The sequence below is a fragment of the Cnephaeus nilssonii genome (assembly GCF_951640355.1).
Source record: "Cnephaeus nilssonii genome assembly, chromosome: 4".
NCBI classification, from domain to species: Eukaryota; Metazoa; Chordata; class Mammalia; order Chiroptera; family Vespertilionidae; genus Cnephaeus; species Cnephaeus nilssonii.
This window is the reverse complement of record NC_137075.1, coordinates 7,066,248-7,085,049: the sequence shown is the minus strand read 5'-3', so window position 1 is coordinate 7,085,049 and position 18,802 is coordinate 7,066,248. Positions and strand designations below refer to the sequence as shown.

The following is an 18,802-nucleotide window of genomic DNA, read 5'->3' as shown; positions in this document are numbered from 1 at the left end:
TCCCACCCTCTAAAAACAATGGAAAAAATATCCATGGGTGAGGATTAACAAAATAATAATAATAATAACAGCCCACCCAACATGGCTCAATGGTTGAGTATCGACCTATGAACCAGGAGCCACGGCTCAATTTCCCAGTCTGGGCACATGCTCAGATTTCAGGCTTGATCCCCAATAGGGGATGTGCAGGAGGCAGCCAATCAATGATTCTCTCTCATCATTGATGTTTCTATATCTCTCTTCCTCTTTGAAATCAATAAAAATATAAAAATAATAATAATAAAACCATGCTTTCCTTAGCATGCCCATAAAAATCAGTAAATACTAGTAATTTGACATCAACAGTTTTAAAATCAGTTACCAGTTCTAAGAGAACAGCTAGGTAACCTAATGTAAAGATGAGAATAAAGAAGCAATTAAGAAAATCAAGGCAGCCAATTGATGATTCTCTCTCATCACTGATGTTTCAATCTCTCTCTCCCTCTCTCTTTCTCTCTGAAATCAATAAAAATATATTTAAATATATATGTGGCCATTCAAAAAATTACCCATAAAATATAATACCGGAGCCTAAATTTCAGGTAAGATAATATACTATAATTAGTTTTTTAAATGAACAGGTTTAGAAAAAGTTATATTCTTTTTTTTTAAATATATTTTATTGATTTTTTACAGAGAGGAAGGGAGACAGATAGAGAGTCAGAAACATCGATGAGAGAGAAACATCGATCAGCTGCCTCCTGCACACCCCCCACTGGGATTGTGCCTGCAACCAAGGTACATGCCCCTGACCGGAATCGAACCTGGGACCCTTCAGTCCGCAGGCTGACACTCTATCCACTGAGCCAAACCGGTTTCGGCAAAAAGTTATATTCTAAGTACGGAAAATACTTAAGACCCTTGGAGGAATGATCAATTCCAGGGTTGCAGCAGAGAAAATGCAAAAGTTTTGAGAACAAGGTATCTGCAGAGTTTCAAAGAATCTCCCCAAGATAGTATTTATAAAGAGAAAGATAGTAACTTTACAAGTAGACAAATTTAACAGACATAACCTTAACCAAATGAGAGCTAACATCATCTCTAAATAGGTTTACTGACATCTTGTATCCTGTGATAATGATGCACTGAGTAGGATACAACATCACTTTTGTAGTATTTTCCCAAAAATGTATAACCTCAACCTACTAATGAGAAAAAATCAGACAAACTCAAATTTAGTTATTCTGAAAAATGACCAATTACACTCATTACAAGTGTGAAGGTCATGAATGGTAGGAAAAGAGCGTCATGATCAGAAGAGACTAGGGAGACACAACTAAATGCCATGTCTGATCTCAGATCGAATCCTGAAACAGAAAAAGGACATTAGTGGGAAAACTGATGAGATTCAAATAAGGTCTATAATCCTCCCTAATAATAGACAAATATGCAAATTGACCGCACCTTCGCTACGCCCAAGCCACGCCCACCAGTCAATCAGGGCGAGTATGCAAATTACCCAACCAAGATGGCGGCTAATTTGCATACGCTGAGGGAGGGAGGAGTGAAGACTGAAGACAACTTAGAAGAGGGAGGGAAAGCGGAAAGCAAGGTGGCTGCCAGAGGGAAAGCCCGGGTGGGGCGGGCGGCAGCGGCGCGCGGGTGCAGGCGCTGCGGCCACAACAGTGGCGGCAGCGGCCGCGCACGCGGCCACAGCAGCCGCTTGCAGGATTCTTCCTGCAAATGGGCTACTAGTTTAGTTAATAGTATTGTAACAATGTTAATTTCCTGGATTTGATCATTTTGTTCTGGTTATATAAGTTAACATTAGGGAAAGCTGGGTGAAGGGTATAACTGAGCTCTCTGTACCATTTTTTGCAACTTTTCTGTAAGTCTAAAATATTTTTTAAAAAATGCATTAATGTTTTTATTTTTTTAATTTATTTTATTGATTTTAGAGAAGAAGGAAGAGGGAGAGAGAGATAGAAACATCAATGATGAGAGAGAATCACTGATTGGCTGCCTCCTGCACACCCCCTACTGGAGATCAAGCCTGCAACCCAGGCATGTGCCCTTGGCCGGAATCGAACCCGGGACCCTTCAGTCCACAGGCTGATGCTCTATCCATTGAGCCAAACCAGCCAGGGTGCATTAATGTTTTTAAGTATCCAGTACTTTTTCTCCTTCAACTGAATTAAAACAAAGTTGAGAAATCCAAGAAATATTTATACAGGGTAAACCCAATATTTCATTATTTGAAAAGCAACCTACATTAACCTTTTGCACTCGGATGTTGAGTGTGACTCGACACGGTTAGCATCAGTAGCAGCTCTTTTTATACTCTTTGAATGTATCAATAATTAGAAATATAAAAAAATCCAAATAAATAAGTTTGTATGAAAAGAAACTCCAGTTTTTTATTCTACTGCCGCGCTTTGTAAAATCTGGGGTATTTAAAAAATTAAATCCCAAGTAGAATAAAGGAATCGAGAAAAAAACAAGCGAGTGCAAAGGGTTAAAACAAGACTTAAGCCGAAACCGGTTTGGCTCAGTGGATAGAGCATCAGCCTGCGGACTGAAAGGTCCCAGGTTCGATTCCGGTCAAGGGCATGTACCTTGGTTGCGGGCACATCCCCAATAGGGGGTGTGCAAGAGGCAGCTGATCGATGTTTCTCTCTCATCGATGTTTCTAACTATCCCTCTCTCTTCCTCTCTGTAAAAAATCAATAAAATATATATTAAAAAAAAAACACAAGACTTAAGTCACTGAGTTAATAGATACTTATTTCCTATATTCCAAACCTCTAAAATGATAAACTGTCAACTTGATTAATGAAAATTTCTGAAGCACACAGAGACTATAATCTAATGATTAAATAGCGACAATAACTAAATCTTCAAATAGGACAATAACCCTATACATTTACAGAGTTTAAGTAAGCTTAACAAACCTCTCACATATTTCACACAGGGGTCTTACTAGTATATGTAATAACTAATGTCTAACACTTCAGAAAGTACTAGTAAATCTTTCCTACCAAAGATTATATTTCTCCAATGTAGAAACTTGCTGCTTATTTTAATCTCAGGCAAAAAAGAATTAAAGAGAGGTAACAATAAAAATAACCACAAAAATCAAACTAAACAGTTCTTAAACCAAGAACAATCTCAAAAAATAAATAAGTATATCACTGCTTCCCATCCAGTGAACCTGAGATGGGAAAAGTAGGAAATCATTGAGCTGAATGGTAAAAAAGAAATGGCCATTTTCCCCATCTGAGGAGCAGCAGCTGTGTGAGCAGCCCGCCCCCATACGAGGAACAGCAGCGCCGAGAGCAGCCCACCCCAATTCAAGGAGCAGGAGCAACCCAAGCAGCCCGCCCCAGTCCAAGGAGCAGCAGCCACACAAGCAGACCGCCCACATCTGAGGAGCAGCAGCCCTGCACAGTCCACACTGGTCCAAGGAGCAGCAGCCACACACAGCTTGCACCTGTCCGACAAGCAGCAGCTGGGTGAGTGGCCCACCCCCACACAAGGAGCATCAGCCATATGTGCAGCTCACTCCCTCCCAAGGAGCATCAGCCGTACAAGCAGCCCGTCCCCCATCCGAGGAGCAGCCGCGCGAGCAGACCGCCCCCATACGAGGAGCAGCAGCCACAAGTGCAGCTCACTCCCACCCGAGGAGCAGCAGCCACCCAAGCAGCCAGCCCCAGTCCGAGGAGTAGCAGCCATACGAGCAGACCCACGTCCGAGGAGAGGCAGCCCTGTGCAGCCCATACTGGTCCGAGGAGCAACAGCCACACGCAGCCTCCACCTGTCCGACAAGCCGCAGCTGGGCGAGCGGCCCACCACCCCCCCCCCCCCCGAGGAGCAGCAGCCACACAAGCAGCCCATACCCCGTCCGAGGAGCAGCAACTGCGCAAGCAACCCGCACCCGTACGAGCAGCAGCAGCCCTGCAAGCAACCTGCCCCTGTCCAAGAAGTGGCAGCCTCACAAGCAGCCCGCCCCATCTGAGGAACAGCAGCAGCATGCAGCCATCCCCGATCCAAGGAGCAGCAGCCACGTGAGCAGTCCGCCCCCATCCAAGGAGCAGAAGCCTCATGATCAGCTCACCCCCATCCAAAGAACAGCAACTGTGTGAGCAGCCTCCCCCACCAGCCAGAGAGGACACCACTGCTGTGAACAGCACCCACCAGAGGATCCACTGCCAACTGAGGAGCAGCTGCTTCCGCGACCGCCCAAGGAGCAACCGCAGCCCGAGGAGCCACTGCCACCCAAGGAGCAGCCCCTGCACAACTCGACATCTAGATCAGAATTGGTAGACAAAGAAACCCCCAAAGGAAAGAAAAGAATCACCAGAAAAGCAGCAAAGTGAAACAGAGGCATGCAATATGTCAGAAAAAGAATTCAGAATAAGGGTCATACAGTTCATAAACTGGATGGAGGAAAAAATCAACAACTTATATCTGACAAAATAGACCTCAAAGTGAAGGCCATAACAAGAGATAAGGAAGGCCACTTCATAATAATAAAGGGATCTATACAACAAGAGGATATAACCCTGATAAACATATATGCACCCAATGCAGGAGCACCCAAATACATTTAAAAAAAAAAAAATCCTGGAAGATATCAAGGGAGAGATCGACAACAATACAATCACAGTAGGGGACTTTAGTACACCACTGACATCACTGGATAAATCCTCTAGACAAAAAATCAGCAAAGAAACAGCAATCCTAAATGACTCACTAGGTCAGATGGACTTAATTGACATCTTCAGACCATTTCACCCCAAAGCCACGGAATATATGTTCTTCTCAAGTGCACATGGGACATTTTCAAAAATAGACCACATATTGGGTCACAAGCAAAGTCTCCCCTAATTCAAGAAGACTGAAATCATATCAAGCATTTTCTAAGACAACAATGGCATACTATTAGAAATAAACTACAATAAAAACAATCCAAAAAATAGCATGCTATTAATCAATGATTGGGTCACCAAAGAGATCAAAGAAGAAATTAAAAACATCCTGGAAACTAATGACAATAAAAACACAACAATCCAAAATCTATGGGACACAATGAAAGCAGTCCTGAGAGGGAAGTTTATAGCTCTAAAGGTGTACCTCAAAAAAACAAGAAAAAATACGGTAATAAATCATCTAACTCTACAACTCAAAGAATTAGAAAGAGAGCAACAAGAAAAGCCCAGAGTGAGCAGAAGGAAGGAGATAATAAAGAGCAGAAATGAATGACATAGAGACAAAAAAAAAAATACAAAGGATCAATGAAACCAAGAGCTGGTTCTTTGAAAGGATAAACAAGATTGATGAACCTCTCGCCAGGCTCACCAAGAAGCAAAAAGAGAGAACCCAAATAAACAAAATTAGAAATGAAAGAGGAGAAATAACAACAGACCCCACAGAAATACAAAGGATTGTTAAAAAATACGATAAACAACTCTATTCTACAAACTAGACAACCTGAAGGAAATGTACATATTCCTAGAAAAATACAACCTTCCAAAACTCAATCAGGAAGATTCTAAAAATCTCAATAGGCCAATAACTATGGAAAAAACTGAAGCAGCCATCAAAAAGCTTCCAGCAAACAAAAGCCCAGGGCCAGACAGCTTCACAGGGGAGTTTTACCAAACATTCAAGGAAGAACTAAAACCTATCCTCCTCAGACTATTCCAAAAAAATTCAAGAGGAAGGAACACTTCCAAGCTCATTCTATGAAGCCAGCATCACCCTAAAAACCAAAACCAGATAAAGACAACAAAATGAAAGAGAATTACAGGCCAATACCCCTCATGAACATAGATGCCAAAATCCTCAACAAAATTCTAGCAAATCGGATCCAGCACTACATCAGAAAGATCATACACCATGACCAAGTAGGATTTATCCCGGGGATGCAAAAATGGCACAATATCCACAAGTCAATAAACGTGATATATCACATAAACAAATTGAGAGACAAAAATCACATAGTCATATCAATTGACACAGAAAAAGCATTTGACAAAATCCAACACCCTTTCTTGATAAAAACTCTCATCAAGGTGGGAACAGAAAGATCATACCTCAACATAATAAAAGCCATATATGACAAACCCACAGCCAACATCATACTCAATGGGCAAAAACTAAAACCATTTCCCCTAAGAACAGAAACAAGACAGGGATGCCCACTCTCACCACTCCTGTTCGACATAGTATTGGAAGTAATAGCCATTGCGATGAGACAAGAAGAAGAAATAAAAAGCATCCAAATTGGAAAAGAAGTAATAAAAATGTCCTTATTCGCAAATGACATGCTACTGTACATAGAAAACCCTAAAGACTGCATCAAAAAATTATTAGACTTAATAAATGAATTCGGCAATGTAGCAGGATACAAAATTAACGCCAAGAAATCTATGGCATTTCTACACACCAATAATGAACTTACAGAAGGAGAGACTAAAAAAGCAATCTCATTTACCATTGTACCTAGGAATAAATTTAACTAAGGAAGTAAAAGACCTATAAGTGGAAAACTACAGGACACTTAAAAAAGAGATAGAGGAAGACATAAACAGATGGAAGAACATACCGTGTTCATGGATTGGTAGAATCAACATCATTAAAATGTCCATACTACCCAAAGCCATCCATAGAATCAATGTACTCCCCATTAAAATACCAATGGCATATTTCACAGGCCTAGAACGAACTTTCCAAAAATTCATCTGGAATAAAAAGACCCCGAATAACTGCAGCAATCCTGAGAAAGAAGAACAAAGTGGGATCTCAATACCAAATATCAAGCTGGATTAGAAAGCCACTTTTCTCAAAACAGCCTGCTACTGGCACAAGAACAGACATATAGATCAATGGAATAGAATAGAGAACCCAAAAATCGACCCAAACCACTATGCTCAATTAATATTTGACAAAGGAGGCATGAACATACAATGGAGTCAACACAGTCTCTTCAATAAATGATGTGGGGAAAATTGGACAGATACATGCAAAAAAATGAAACTAGATCACCAACTTACACCATACACAAAAATAAACTCAAAATGGATGAAGGACTTAAACATAAGACGGGAAACCATAAAAATACTAGAGGAATCCACAGGCAGCAAAATATGAGACATATGCTGAAGCAATTTCTTCACTGATACTGCTCCTAGGGCAATGGAAACTAAAGAGAAAATAAACAAATGGGACTACATCAAAATAAAAAGCTTTTGCACAGCAAAAGAAACCATCAACAAAACAACAAGAAATCCCACTGCATGGGAGAACATAATTGCAAATGTTATCACCGATAAAGGTTTAATCTCCAACATTTGCAGGGAACTCATACAACTTAACAACAGGAAGATAAACAATCCAATCAAAAAATGGGCAACTGATCTAAATAGATACTTTCGAAAGACGACATACAGAAGGCCAAGAGACAAATGAAACCATGCTCAAAGTCACTAATCTTCAGAGAGATGCAAATCAAAACGACAATGAGATACCACCTCACACCTGTCAGAATGGCTATCATCAACAAATCAACAAACAAGTGCTGGCGAGGATGCAGAAAAAAGGGAACCCTCGTGCACTGCTGGTGGGAATGCAGACTGGTGCAGCCACTGTGGAGAACAGTATGGAGTTTCCTCAAAAAACTAAAAATGGAACTCCCATTTGACCCAGTAATCCCACTTCTAGGAATATATTCCAAGAAACTAGAAACACCAATTAGAAAGGTTATATGCACCCCTATGTTCATAGCAGCACAATTTACAATAGCTAAGATTTGGAAACACCCTAAATGCCCATCAGCAGATGAGTGGATTAAAAAACTGTGTTACATCTGCACAATGGAATACTACGCTGCGGTAAAAAAGAAGGAATTCTTACCATTTGCAACAACATGGATGGACCTGGAGAGCATTATGCTAAGTGAAATAAGCCAGTCAGAGAAAGATAAATATCACATGATCTCACTCAATTATGGAATATAATGAACAACATAAACTGATGAACAAAAACAGATCCAGAAACAGAAACATCGATCAGATCGTCAAACCTCAGAAAAAAGGCAGGAGAGGGTGGGGGTAAGGGGGCGAGATCAACCGAAGGACTTGTATGCATGCATATAAGCCTAATCGATGGACACAGACTACAGGGGAGTGAGGGGGATGAGAAGGGGTAATGGGGGGATAAGGAAAAAATATATATAAAAAATTAAAAAATAAGTACATTTTTGAAAAATAATAAAATAAAATAAATAGGTATATCAATTTATATAGAAAGCATCTGGCTAAATACAGCTAACTGAAAATCAAAATGTCATCCAATATAGAAAGCATTATAAATTCAGTAGAAAACCCAATATGAGTCCAGATTTTTAATTCTTCGAAGTAATAATGCTTAAAGCAACTTACAGAAATATTCCATGTCCCCTCCCCCAGGTGACTCAATTAACAGGGTTCAACTGCACCCCAAATGTTGTTGCAGATGCTAACATCATGATCTTAACACTATGCATTTCAAAACTTTTAAGAATCAAAAAATATATATTTGTTGAGTATGTAGCCTTCTCATTTTGCTATTACCCAGATTGGTATTTAAGGATATGGATTAAAAAGTTAGTCTGTACTTCAAAAAAAAACTTTTAAGAACCAAAAGAACTGCATGGGTCCAGTATCTCCAATAGGCCTTTACAAATCAAAGCAGTAACTTAGGATGAATCTATATATTGAAGATAGTAACACAAGGATTATGCTAACATCTGCAATGTAGTAATAAAACCATGACTGTTAGATTCAAACTCAGGCAAGGAGCCAGATCACTCTGAGCAGATACTGTGATTAACTGATCCTACTGAGAGAGAATTCAGTCATATATCTCAAAGATCAATAATTTATTATAAATCTCATGGTAACATTACAAATTTCTGCTTCTTTTTCCAAATTTAACATTAGCTAGTAAAAAGTCTTCAACATATTAAGATTCAAGGCCTGATCCTATCATCAATTTACTTTAATTTGACAATACATCCATGAAAACAGTGCTTTCAATAATAATCAAATATTTTTCTAGCATATAAAGAGGACAGGCAGCCCTGTGGTATGGCTCAGTGGTTAAGCGTCAACCCATAATCCAGGAGGCCATGGTTTGATTTCCCTTCAGGACAGAACTGGGTTGTGGGCTCCATCCCCAGTAGAGAGTGTGCTGAAGGCAGCAGATCAATGATTCTCTCTCATCATTGATGTTTCTAGTTTTCTCTCCCTTCCCCTTCTCTCTGAAATCAATTTTTTTAAAATTTTTTAAAGAAAACAGGCAGATAAGGGGCACAAAAGAAACAATGCAAACTTTTATAAAACTTCTCACAAAAAGCTCTTTAAACAACTCCACATCTGTAGGTCCAAAACTCAGAGGGCAAAGACCAACTTAGAAAATGTTGCCATGCCCCATGACTTTCTCCTCTGCTTTCTACATGTTTCCTTAGGTGGGCCCTTCATGTTTCATAACTTTTTTTTAAATATATTTTATTGATTTTTTACAGAGAGGAAGGGAGAGGGATAGAGAGTTAGAAACATCGATGAGAGAGAAACATGGATCAGCTGCTTCCTGCACACCCCCTACTGGGGATGTGCCCGCAACCAAGGTACATGCCCTTGACCGGAATCGAACCTGGGACCCTTGAGTCCACAGGCTGACGCTCTATCCACTGAGCCAAACCGGTTAGGGCACATGTTTCATAACTTTTAAATACTATTTAATACTGTAAAAAAAAATGAAAGGTGTCAAAGCAGGTGAAATATGCTACCAATTTTGCAACGTAGGGAGGATATGTACATATTTGCTTATATGTGCATAAAATACATCTTTGGAAGCACATGTAAGAAAACATTTATATTGTTTGGCTCCAAGCAAAAATGGTAATGGAAGAGAAAAAATATAGATTTTCATTCTATACTCCATTAAACATTTTTTTCTCTTAAACATTTTAAATTTTGACTCATGTGAATGTAGTTTTTATTCAAAACATAAATAACCCAAGAGATAAATGCTGATGACTCCCCATCTCTTTCTCTCCTCATCAAAAGTTAAGTCCCATGAAGGCAGAGATTTTTATCTATTTTCTCACTACTATATCCCCACTGCCTGGTCCATAGCTGGTACTTGGAAAATATTTGTTGAATAAACAACTCCTTAACCTCTCCACTAAATTCCAGATTTGCATATCCAAACGCCTACTTCTAATCTCCACTTGAACATCTAATAGTTTCTATTTAGCATGTCCAATCCTACCTTATCCCCATATAACCTGCTTCCCTCAATTCTTCCCCATCTCTATACATGGCATTGCCATCCTCCAGTTAAAGCCCAAAACCCAGAAAGCACCAATCCCAACCAAATGCACTTCCATCCAAACCACAAATTCAATACCTTTAACTCCAAAATGTACCTCAAAACCTTTTTTTTACTTGTCCCTAACACTACTCTACTCAGCCTGCCACAGTCTTTACTGTTTTCCTGCTTCCTTTTTCCTCTCATCCCATCTCCTCCACAGTCAGATTGTAAATCAGGCCCTATCACTCCCAGCTTTGCAAAAATTCCAATAGTTTTTCAACGTACTTTAAAAATAAAAGCCAACGGCCTTTGGGCAATAAGACCCCACACAATCTGGCCCCAGGCTGTGGCCTTACTTCTTATCTTTCACAAGAGCCCTACCCGAGCTTCTTTCAGTTCGCTAAACCCAAACTTGATACCACCTCTGGGCACTTCCATTCGTTGTTCCCTCAGACAGCAACACTTCAGTCAGATTTCCAAAGGCTAAGTCCCTCTCACTTTTCTGATATCAAGCCAAATGTCATCTCGGATAGGCTTTCCCGACCACAGCATCGGAAGTAGTCTCCCAGTCACTACCACAACTCCCTATTTTATTTCCTTTATAACACCTGATTTTCTGAAATTATTCCTATGTCTCATTCATTGGCTATCTCTCCCACCCCACCACCAAAACTGAAACTCCAGGAGAACTGAAATGTCAGTGTCTTGTGCTTGGCATCAGAACCAGGGGCTTAACAAATATTTAACTGATAGGTAAGGCAAAAGTGACTTTAGAGAAGACCCACAACATTTAATTTAGTGACAGGCTGGTGATCATAAAAGACATGGGTAAACTAACTTCACACTTATAAAACATGGAAAAATCACAGGGTAGAGGACAGAGTCTACAGATAATGTTAACAGTTTACATCTTATTATTTTCAAGTCTTAAACTCCCCAAGTAAGGTCCTTCAATGGTAATAGTAATCCGTGGGGGAAAGGAGCAGATTTAACAACCATCAGTGTGCAATTCACAGATGTGTTATTTACATGCACGTATGTGTGGGGAGGTCGGGGAGGGTCCAGACTTCCTAGGGCTCTGAGGAGAGCCTGAGGACCTTATGTCACCGGACCCTAACGGGTAAGCCAGGCTAGCCTGTCCACAGGCTGCTCCTCCCCACAGCTATCCATCTTCGCTGTCTGCGGAAACAAAAGTGAAAATACTCGTGGTACGGCTGCCGGAGACGGACGCCGCCCCCTACCCCCGGACACAGAGTGGTGTATCCCCGGGAGCAGGTAAATAAGCACAGGAGGACACGCACTCCCACCTTCCTTCCTCCCGAGGAAAATGGGGCCAAGGGAGGGGCGGCCAAGGCCAGGTTGGAGAGGCCAGGCACCCAGTCCAGGAGGTGGCTGGACTTCAGAGACAGCGCTCTGGGAGGCCGGGAACGCTTACAGGACACCATCTTCCCAGGCCACCCGCTTCCCGCCCCCCCCCCCCCCCCCGTCCTTTGCCCCCAACTCCTTTCCTCCTCCCCATCCCCGCCACCCATCAGCCGGGAAGGGAAGTTTCCCGGCGTCTGCAGCCGGCTCCCGGACCCCCCGAGGGGTTACCTTCTGCAGAAGCGGGACAGGGACAGGGGCAAGGGGAGGGGAGGCAGCTCGAAGGAATGAAGGACGAAGCCCAGGCGAGGAGAGTGGGCGGCGGCGGCGGCGGCGGCGGCTGTCACTCGCGTTCCCCAGCTCACAGCGCTGCCATTACGGTGCCGAGGCCGCCTCCCCGGCCGGCCGCCGCCACCCGCCCCGGAGACTTGGGGGGTGCGCTGCGAAACCCGGGAGCCCGCGCGCCCCACGCTCACCTGCCACCGCGCGGAGACACACAGAAGCCCGGGCCGGACAGGGGCGGAGGGGAGGGGTGAAGGGGAGAAGGAAGGGCTGGTTAGGGACCCGTGAAACGACTGTCCTCCTGCGGGCCCGGCTTCCCAACACACACCCTCGGCTCGCCTTCTTCCGCTGCCGCCAAATCCCCCCTCGGCGCGCAATGGTAGAGTCCGCGTTACGGCAAGCGCGGAGAGCCCGCCTTAGTGCAATCGCGAAAGGCCTGGCCGTCCCAGTCTGCAGGGACGCTGCCACGTTCCATTCGCGGAGCTCGAGAGACTGGGAGCCCACCGAGTTTGGATCTGACATACTAATGATAGGTTGGAAAGGTGTTTTCAACACAAGCGTTTTCCTTTGAGTTGTCTCAGACCTGTGTGGATATTCTCGGGTTCCCCCATTTCCTGGCCACACGCTTCCACGGGCTTTTCACAGGATTTCAGCCAAAAGGCTGAGAAGTGCTCCATGGGCTCCTCAAATAATCAGGAATACATTAGCAAAGCTACTTTTCTCTCTGGCATACTCCTTTTCTAGTGGATTTTCATCCACAGACAAATTCTGCGTCTTGACCTCCCCATCATTACCATGCTATCAGTGTCAAGAACTTTCCTCCCTCACAATTTTTTTTTTTTAATTCATTGATGTTAGAGGCAGAGGAAGGGAGGGAAGGAGAGAGAAACATGGACTTGTTTTTCCACCCATTCATGCATTCGTTAGGCGATGCTTGTATGTTCCCTGATGCGGGGTCAAACCACAACCTTGGTGTATTGGGAAGAGGCTGTAACCAACAGAGCTACCTGGCCACAATTTTATTTTATTTTAACATACTTTTATTGATTTCAGAGAGGAAAGGAGAGGGAGAGAGAGATAGAAACATCAATGATGAGAGAGAATCATTGATCGGCTGCCTCCCGCATGCCCCACACCAGGGATCGAGCCTGCAACCCGGGGAATTGAACTATGACCTCCTGGTTCATAGATCAACACTCAACCACTCAACCACCGACAGGGCTCCCTCACAATTTTAAAGGTAATACTGACAACATAGATTTACTGATCACCTCCTATATACAGGACCACAATGGAAAAAAGCCTGGTGTTATTCTTTATTTGCCTTTCATATCCACAAGATCTCCGTGGTCAGTCTTGTCAGAGCCTTGGTTAGTTCTTCATTTGCATGTTTTGAGCAAGCTTTTACCTTCCAACCCTTTCTTCAAACAATTTGTACCAATCCTTCAAGGCCCATTTAAAATCCTGTCTCCTGACCTGATAATCCCCACTGGTCTTTCTCCTAATCTGCTTCTCCTGGCACTTGAAGTCTGTATCCTTTGTTTTAATAAAATTATTATATACTAAAGTCAATTCAACTGGTTGTTTCTGCTGTAGGCTGCTGGACAGCACGGGGTGTTAGACCCATGGGATCAGACTGGACCTGGGTTCAGCAACCTTGGTAACCTTGGCTAGGGAAGAATTCAGAGCCAAGACTCCAATTGTAAAAGAACATCCACATATATAAAAGCCTAATATGCTAAGTATCCGACCAATTGGTCAACCAGTCGCTATGACGTGCACTAACCACGAGGGGGCAGACGCTCCGACTGGTAGGTTAGCTTGCTGCTGGGGTCTGGCCGATCGGCACTGGGCGAGATGGGCTGGACACGCCCTGGAGCCCTCCTGCGGTCCCTCCCTGGCCTCTAAAATATTTCTTCTAGTTAATTTTCTTTCAATGTGAACAAATTCGTGCACCGGGCCTCTAGTTTATTTATAAAAGCACAGAGGTGGAAAAGGTAATTCATAGAAGAGATGGGCTGAGAAAACAAGTTTTAGAGGCAAAGGAAGGGTCCTTGAAGCTTGGGACTAACAAGCCTGGAGGAAGGCGGGGGGGGGGGGGGGGAAGGAAAGGCACAGGAATGCCTCTGAGAGGGAGAGCTGACTGGGTCCTCCACCCTAAGTGTTTTAAGGAGGGAGATTTTAGGGGAGGGCTCAGGGGAAGATCTTAATAGAATATTCAGCAGTTTTCCAGGTGTATCCTTCCAGGGTTTAGGTCTCTACTGATTCATTGGTGGGTTCCAAGGCAGGGAGTAATTATTCAATGCAATTGGTCCTAAGGTCAGCCATGGGGTCTCTGGTCTCGTTTTGCTGCTTTTCTGTATCTAACGCTGAAATACAACTGAGGCCTAGATGTTATCTCGAGGGAGGAAAGGTCAAGGAGTCCAAACCGCATGACCATGGATATGCTAGGGCTGTGGTTGGCAAACTGCGGCTCGCGAGCCACATGCGGCTCTTTGGCCCCTTGAGTGTGGCTCTTCCACAAAATACCACGGTCTGGGCGAGTCTATTTTGAAGAAGTGGCATTAGAAGAAGTTTAAGTTTAAAAAATTTGGCTCTCAAAAGAAATTTCAATCGTTGTACTGTTGATATTTGGCTCTGTTGACTAATGAGTTTGCCGACCACTGTGGGAAGAAAAGTCCCAACCTACAATTGTCCATTGCTAGGCACCTGCGGCTTTCTATCCTGGTGACCTTCCGTACCTGGCTCATTGTCCTTGCTCTGTTCATCTAACTGCCTCCCACATTTCCATTATATGACCTTTTTCTCACATGTTCTCCCTCTATTAATTCTGCAATTAAAAGGTGGTTCCCGGGCCTCTGGAAATCTGCACGCCTTTTGGGGTCCAGAGGTTAAAAACAATCTTCATAATAATACATGCTTTTTGTCTTTTTTGGGGGGTGGGGGTCACATTTGTACTGATGATGTACAAAACAATAGTAATATTGCTGACATTGCATTATCAGGAATCAAGAGGGTGACACAAAACTGCTCTACTGATCATTGTGATAACCTGATTATTACTTAACAGGAAAGGAGGAAAGAGAAAACTAGATATAGGCATGCCATTTATACAACTTTGCCAAAAACAGTTTAAAAAATTAACTTCAGAAAATCCTTGATGAGGTAGTAAAAAGTATTAATTTTATAAGTGTCAACCCTGTCTGTGTACATATCTTTCTAATAGTCTGTGAGAAGTAATGGGAAATACACATGCTAAAATGACTGGAAGGAAGACACCTGTGTGACTGAGTTGTAAGCTGAACTATCTGATTTTTTCATGGAACATCACTTTTCCTTGAAAGAACAATTGACAAACTAATGTTACTTTGACTTAGGAATTAAGCAATATTTCTCCAAAATAAGCCTAACACTTCAAGCAGAACACTTGACAGTATTTGTTACCAGTGATATAATTTAGCGTTCAAGTGAAATTTGAAAATTTGCAAAAGTTGTGCTCACCACCATGAATTTGACAGGTTACAGACTTTCCTAAGGAAACTGCAGTGTGATTAAAGAATATGACATCTTGATATTTTATGAGGTATGTCAACATATGTGTCATCTACATGACACAATGAACCAACATATTTTCCAAATGACCAATGCAGTACATTACAAAATCATGTATGGATAAAAGATTTACCCAGCTTGCAAGATAGACCAATGGATATATAGGTATGTGTGCACATATGTGTGTATGTGTGTGCACACATTGTTAGAGATGAGCAGAGCAAGGTCAATGGGCCCGGTAAAGATACTCACCGAGGCAGAAAGCTCCGGTTGCCTAGCTGGCAAATCTGGGAAAACAAGACCCTCACTCTCAGGGTAACCTATCCTCCCCTAGCATATCACTGGTCATGCGGTTTGGATCCTGGATCTTTCAAATCGCTGTTCAGGCAGTTTTAACCCCCTGATCTTTTCCTCTCTAAAGATCTAGGCCTCAGTTTATTTCAGCTCCAGGCCCAGAAAAGCAGCAAAACCAAACAAGAGATTCAGTGGCTGCCTCAGGAGCAGCTACATTGACTAAGCCCCTGCTCTGACACCGACCAATCCGTAGAGACCACAACCCTGGAAGAGCACACCTGGAAGGCTGGTGAGTATTCTATTGAGCCACTCTTCTGAGACCTTCCCTAAGGTTTCCACCTGCAAGAGAGAGATAAATATGCTCAGGACAAAGGACCCAGTGCCACTCTCCTCCAAGGAGCACGCCCCTGACATTTTCTTTCCTCTTTATTTCCCCCATAGGCACATTTCCTATAACCTCTAAGGGACTCCATGAGACTTGCAATGGGCAGTGGCAGCTCGTCCATGGCTAACCCCCTGAACCTGTCTCCATGGCCCCCTTTTCTTGGTGTAGCCCTTCCCTTTGGATATCCCAGGCCCTGTCCCCTTTTCCTTAAATAAATTCAATTTTTTAAAAATCACTGACTGAGATGGCTATTTAGCCTGCCAGTGTAGCACCACCAACTTTTACTTTTTATTTTAATTTTATTTCTTTATTGATTTCAGAGAGGAAGGGGGAAGGAAAGAGAGATAGAAACATCAATGATGAGAGAGAATCATTGATCGGCTGCCTCCTGCACGCCCCCTACTGGGGATCGAGCCTGCAACCCAGGCATGTGCCCTTGGCCGGAATCGAACCTGGGATCCCTCAGTCGACGCTCTATCCACTGAGCCAAACCGGCTAGGGCAGCATCACCAACTTTAATCTTTCACACATAAAAAGCAGAATACAAAGGTTCTTTGATGTGGTTTTAGATTCCTCATTACAATTAACCTGTAAGAAACTACCACTTGTCAAGTTTTCTGTAGTGTCAGAAGGAATATCCACATTTATCCAAAAAGACTATTAAATTATCGTCCTAAGGCCTCCTATTTTCTTCATATATTTCAACTGTAGAGAACCTAGCTATCTTCTATTAAGCCAGATATGAAAGAGATATGCAAAATGGAAAACAATGTCATTCTTCTCACTAAAATTTTTATTTTGGAAAATACAGTTACTTTTCATAGAAACATTTAATTTATGTTAACATGTGCTTAAGTTTATTATTTTTAAATAAATAAATTTTAAAATATATTTTTAATTCTATATTGGTCACTATTGATAGATATAACCCACATAAACACAAGCACTTTGAGTACCTTAATACTTTTCAAGAGTATAAAATGTTCCAGAGAACAAAAGGTCTGAGAACCATTGCTGTGACTCATAAACCGCCTCTGCTCTCACCACTTCCTTTCAAACTCCAGCTAGAGCCCTGGTCGGGTAGCTCAGTTGGTTAGAGAATCCTTCACTACCTCAAGGTTGCCGGTTCCATCCCATCAGGGTCCATACAAGAAGCAACCCATAATAAGTCCATGGATGGGTGAAACAACACATCAATGTTTCTCTCTCTCTCTCTCAAATCAATAAATACAATTTAAAAAATAAATAAATAAACTTTATCGAGAGATATGAACTAGCATAAAGAGTGTGAAACATGGCCGAAACCGGTGTGGCTCAGTGGATAGAGTGTCGGCCTGCGGACTCAAGGGTTCCGGGTTCGATTCCGGTCAAGGGCATGTACCTTGGTTGCGGGCACATCCCCAGTGGTGGGTGTGCAAGAGGCAGCTGATCGATGTTTCTCTCTCATCGATGTTTCTAACTCTCTATCCCTCTCTCTTCCTCTCTGTAAAAAATCAATAAAATATATATTTTTTAAAAAGAGTGTGAAACATGAATCACTACAACATCCCTCTATTTCTAAATTTCAGAGATCTCTCTCATCCTCTCATAGCTTATTCAACCAAGACAATAAGAAAATTACGTTTCAAAAAAAGTTACAGCATCCAAGCCCCTAATATTAAATTGGGTTTAATTTTTTCCTTCTGGGGAAATAAAAAAGGTACCCTTTAGCCAACCTTTCAAACCACCACTTCAAACAATGGATGGTCTTCACCTCCAAACTAAACCCCAAATCCTAGTTCATCTATAAATTCTTCCCTTGTTTTACTTTTTAACAAAGACTAGATATGTTTAGGCTTTTTATTTTTGTGTGTGTGCATGTTATATTCTTTTTTATTTTAATATGTTTTTATTGACTTCAGAGAGGAAGAGAGAGGGAGAGAGAGATAGAAACATCAATGATGAGAGAGAATCATTGATCAGCTGCCTCCTGCATGCTCCCTACTGGGGATCGAGCCCACAACCTGGGCATGTGCCCTTGACCAGAATCAAACCCGGACTCTTCAGTCCACAGGCTGATGCTCTATCCACTGAGCCAAACCAGCTAGGGCGTGCTTGAGCTTTGTATAATGTTTATTGAATTCCTTTGTTGTTGTTGTTAATCATCACCTGAGGATATTTTTTCCATTGATATTTTAAATGTATTTTTATTGATTTCAGAGAAGGGAGAGGGAGAGAGAGATAGAAACAACAATGATGAGAGAGAATCATTGATCCGCTGCCTCTTGCACGCCCCCCACTGGGATTAAGCCTGTAACCCGGGCATGTGCCCCAACCGGGAATCGACCCATGACCTCTGGTTCACAGGTCTCCACTCAACCACTGAGCCATTAGGGCCAGGCCCTTCCATTGATTGTTTTTTAAATAATTCTTTACTGTTGAAAGTATTACTATGTCCCCTTTATTTCCCCCCCCCCCCATTAGCTCTCTCTAGCACCCCTTCCCCCCCCCCCAGCCCTTCAGTACCCTATTGTCTGTGTCCACCATCCATTGATTTTTAGACCGAGTAGAAGGGAGAGGGAGAGACAGACAGACAGAAATATTGATGTGAGA

At 42.5% G+C, this 18,802-nt stretch overlaps 1 protein-coding gene across 2 annotated transcripts in view; it reads right to left on the bottom strand.

Moving 5' to 3' along the window:
* The window catches only part of CUL2 (cullin 2), a 150,722-nt gene extending 138,401 nt beyond the window's left edge, over window positions 1–12,321 (bottom strand). The window contains exon 1 of one of the 2 annotated variants that reach the window (XM_079769123.1): window positions 12,174–12,321. The gene's annotated coding sequence lies outside the window, so the exon portion shown is untranslated. Of the gene's footprint in view, window positions 1–11,928; window positions 12,082–12,173 lie in introns of those variants that run through there. The other variant, XM_079769122.1, reaches the window with a different exon arrangement.
* Between the last annotated feature and the right edge of the window lie 6,481 nt (window positions 12,322–18,802).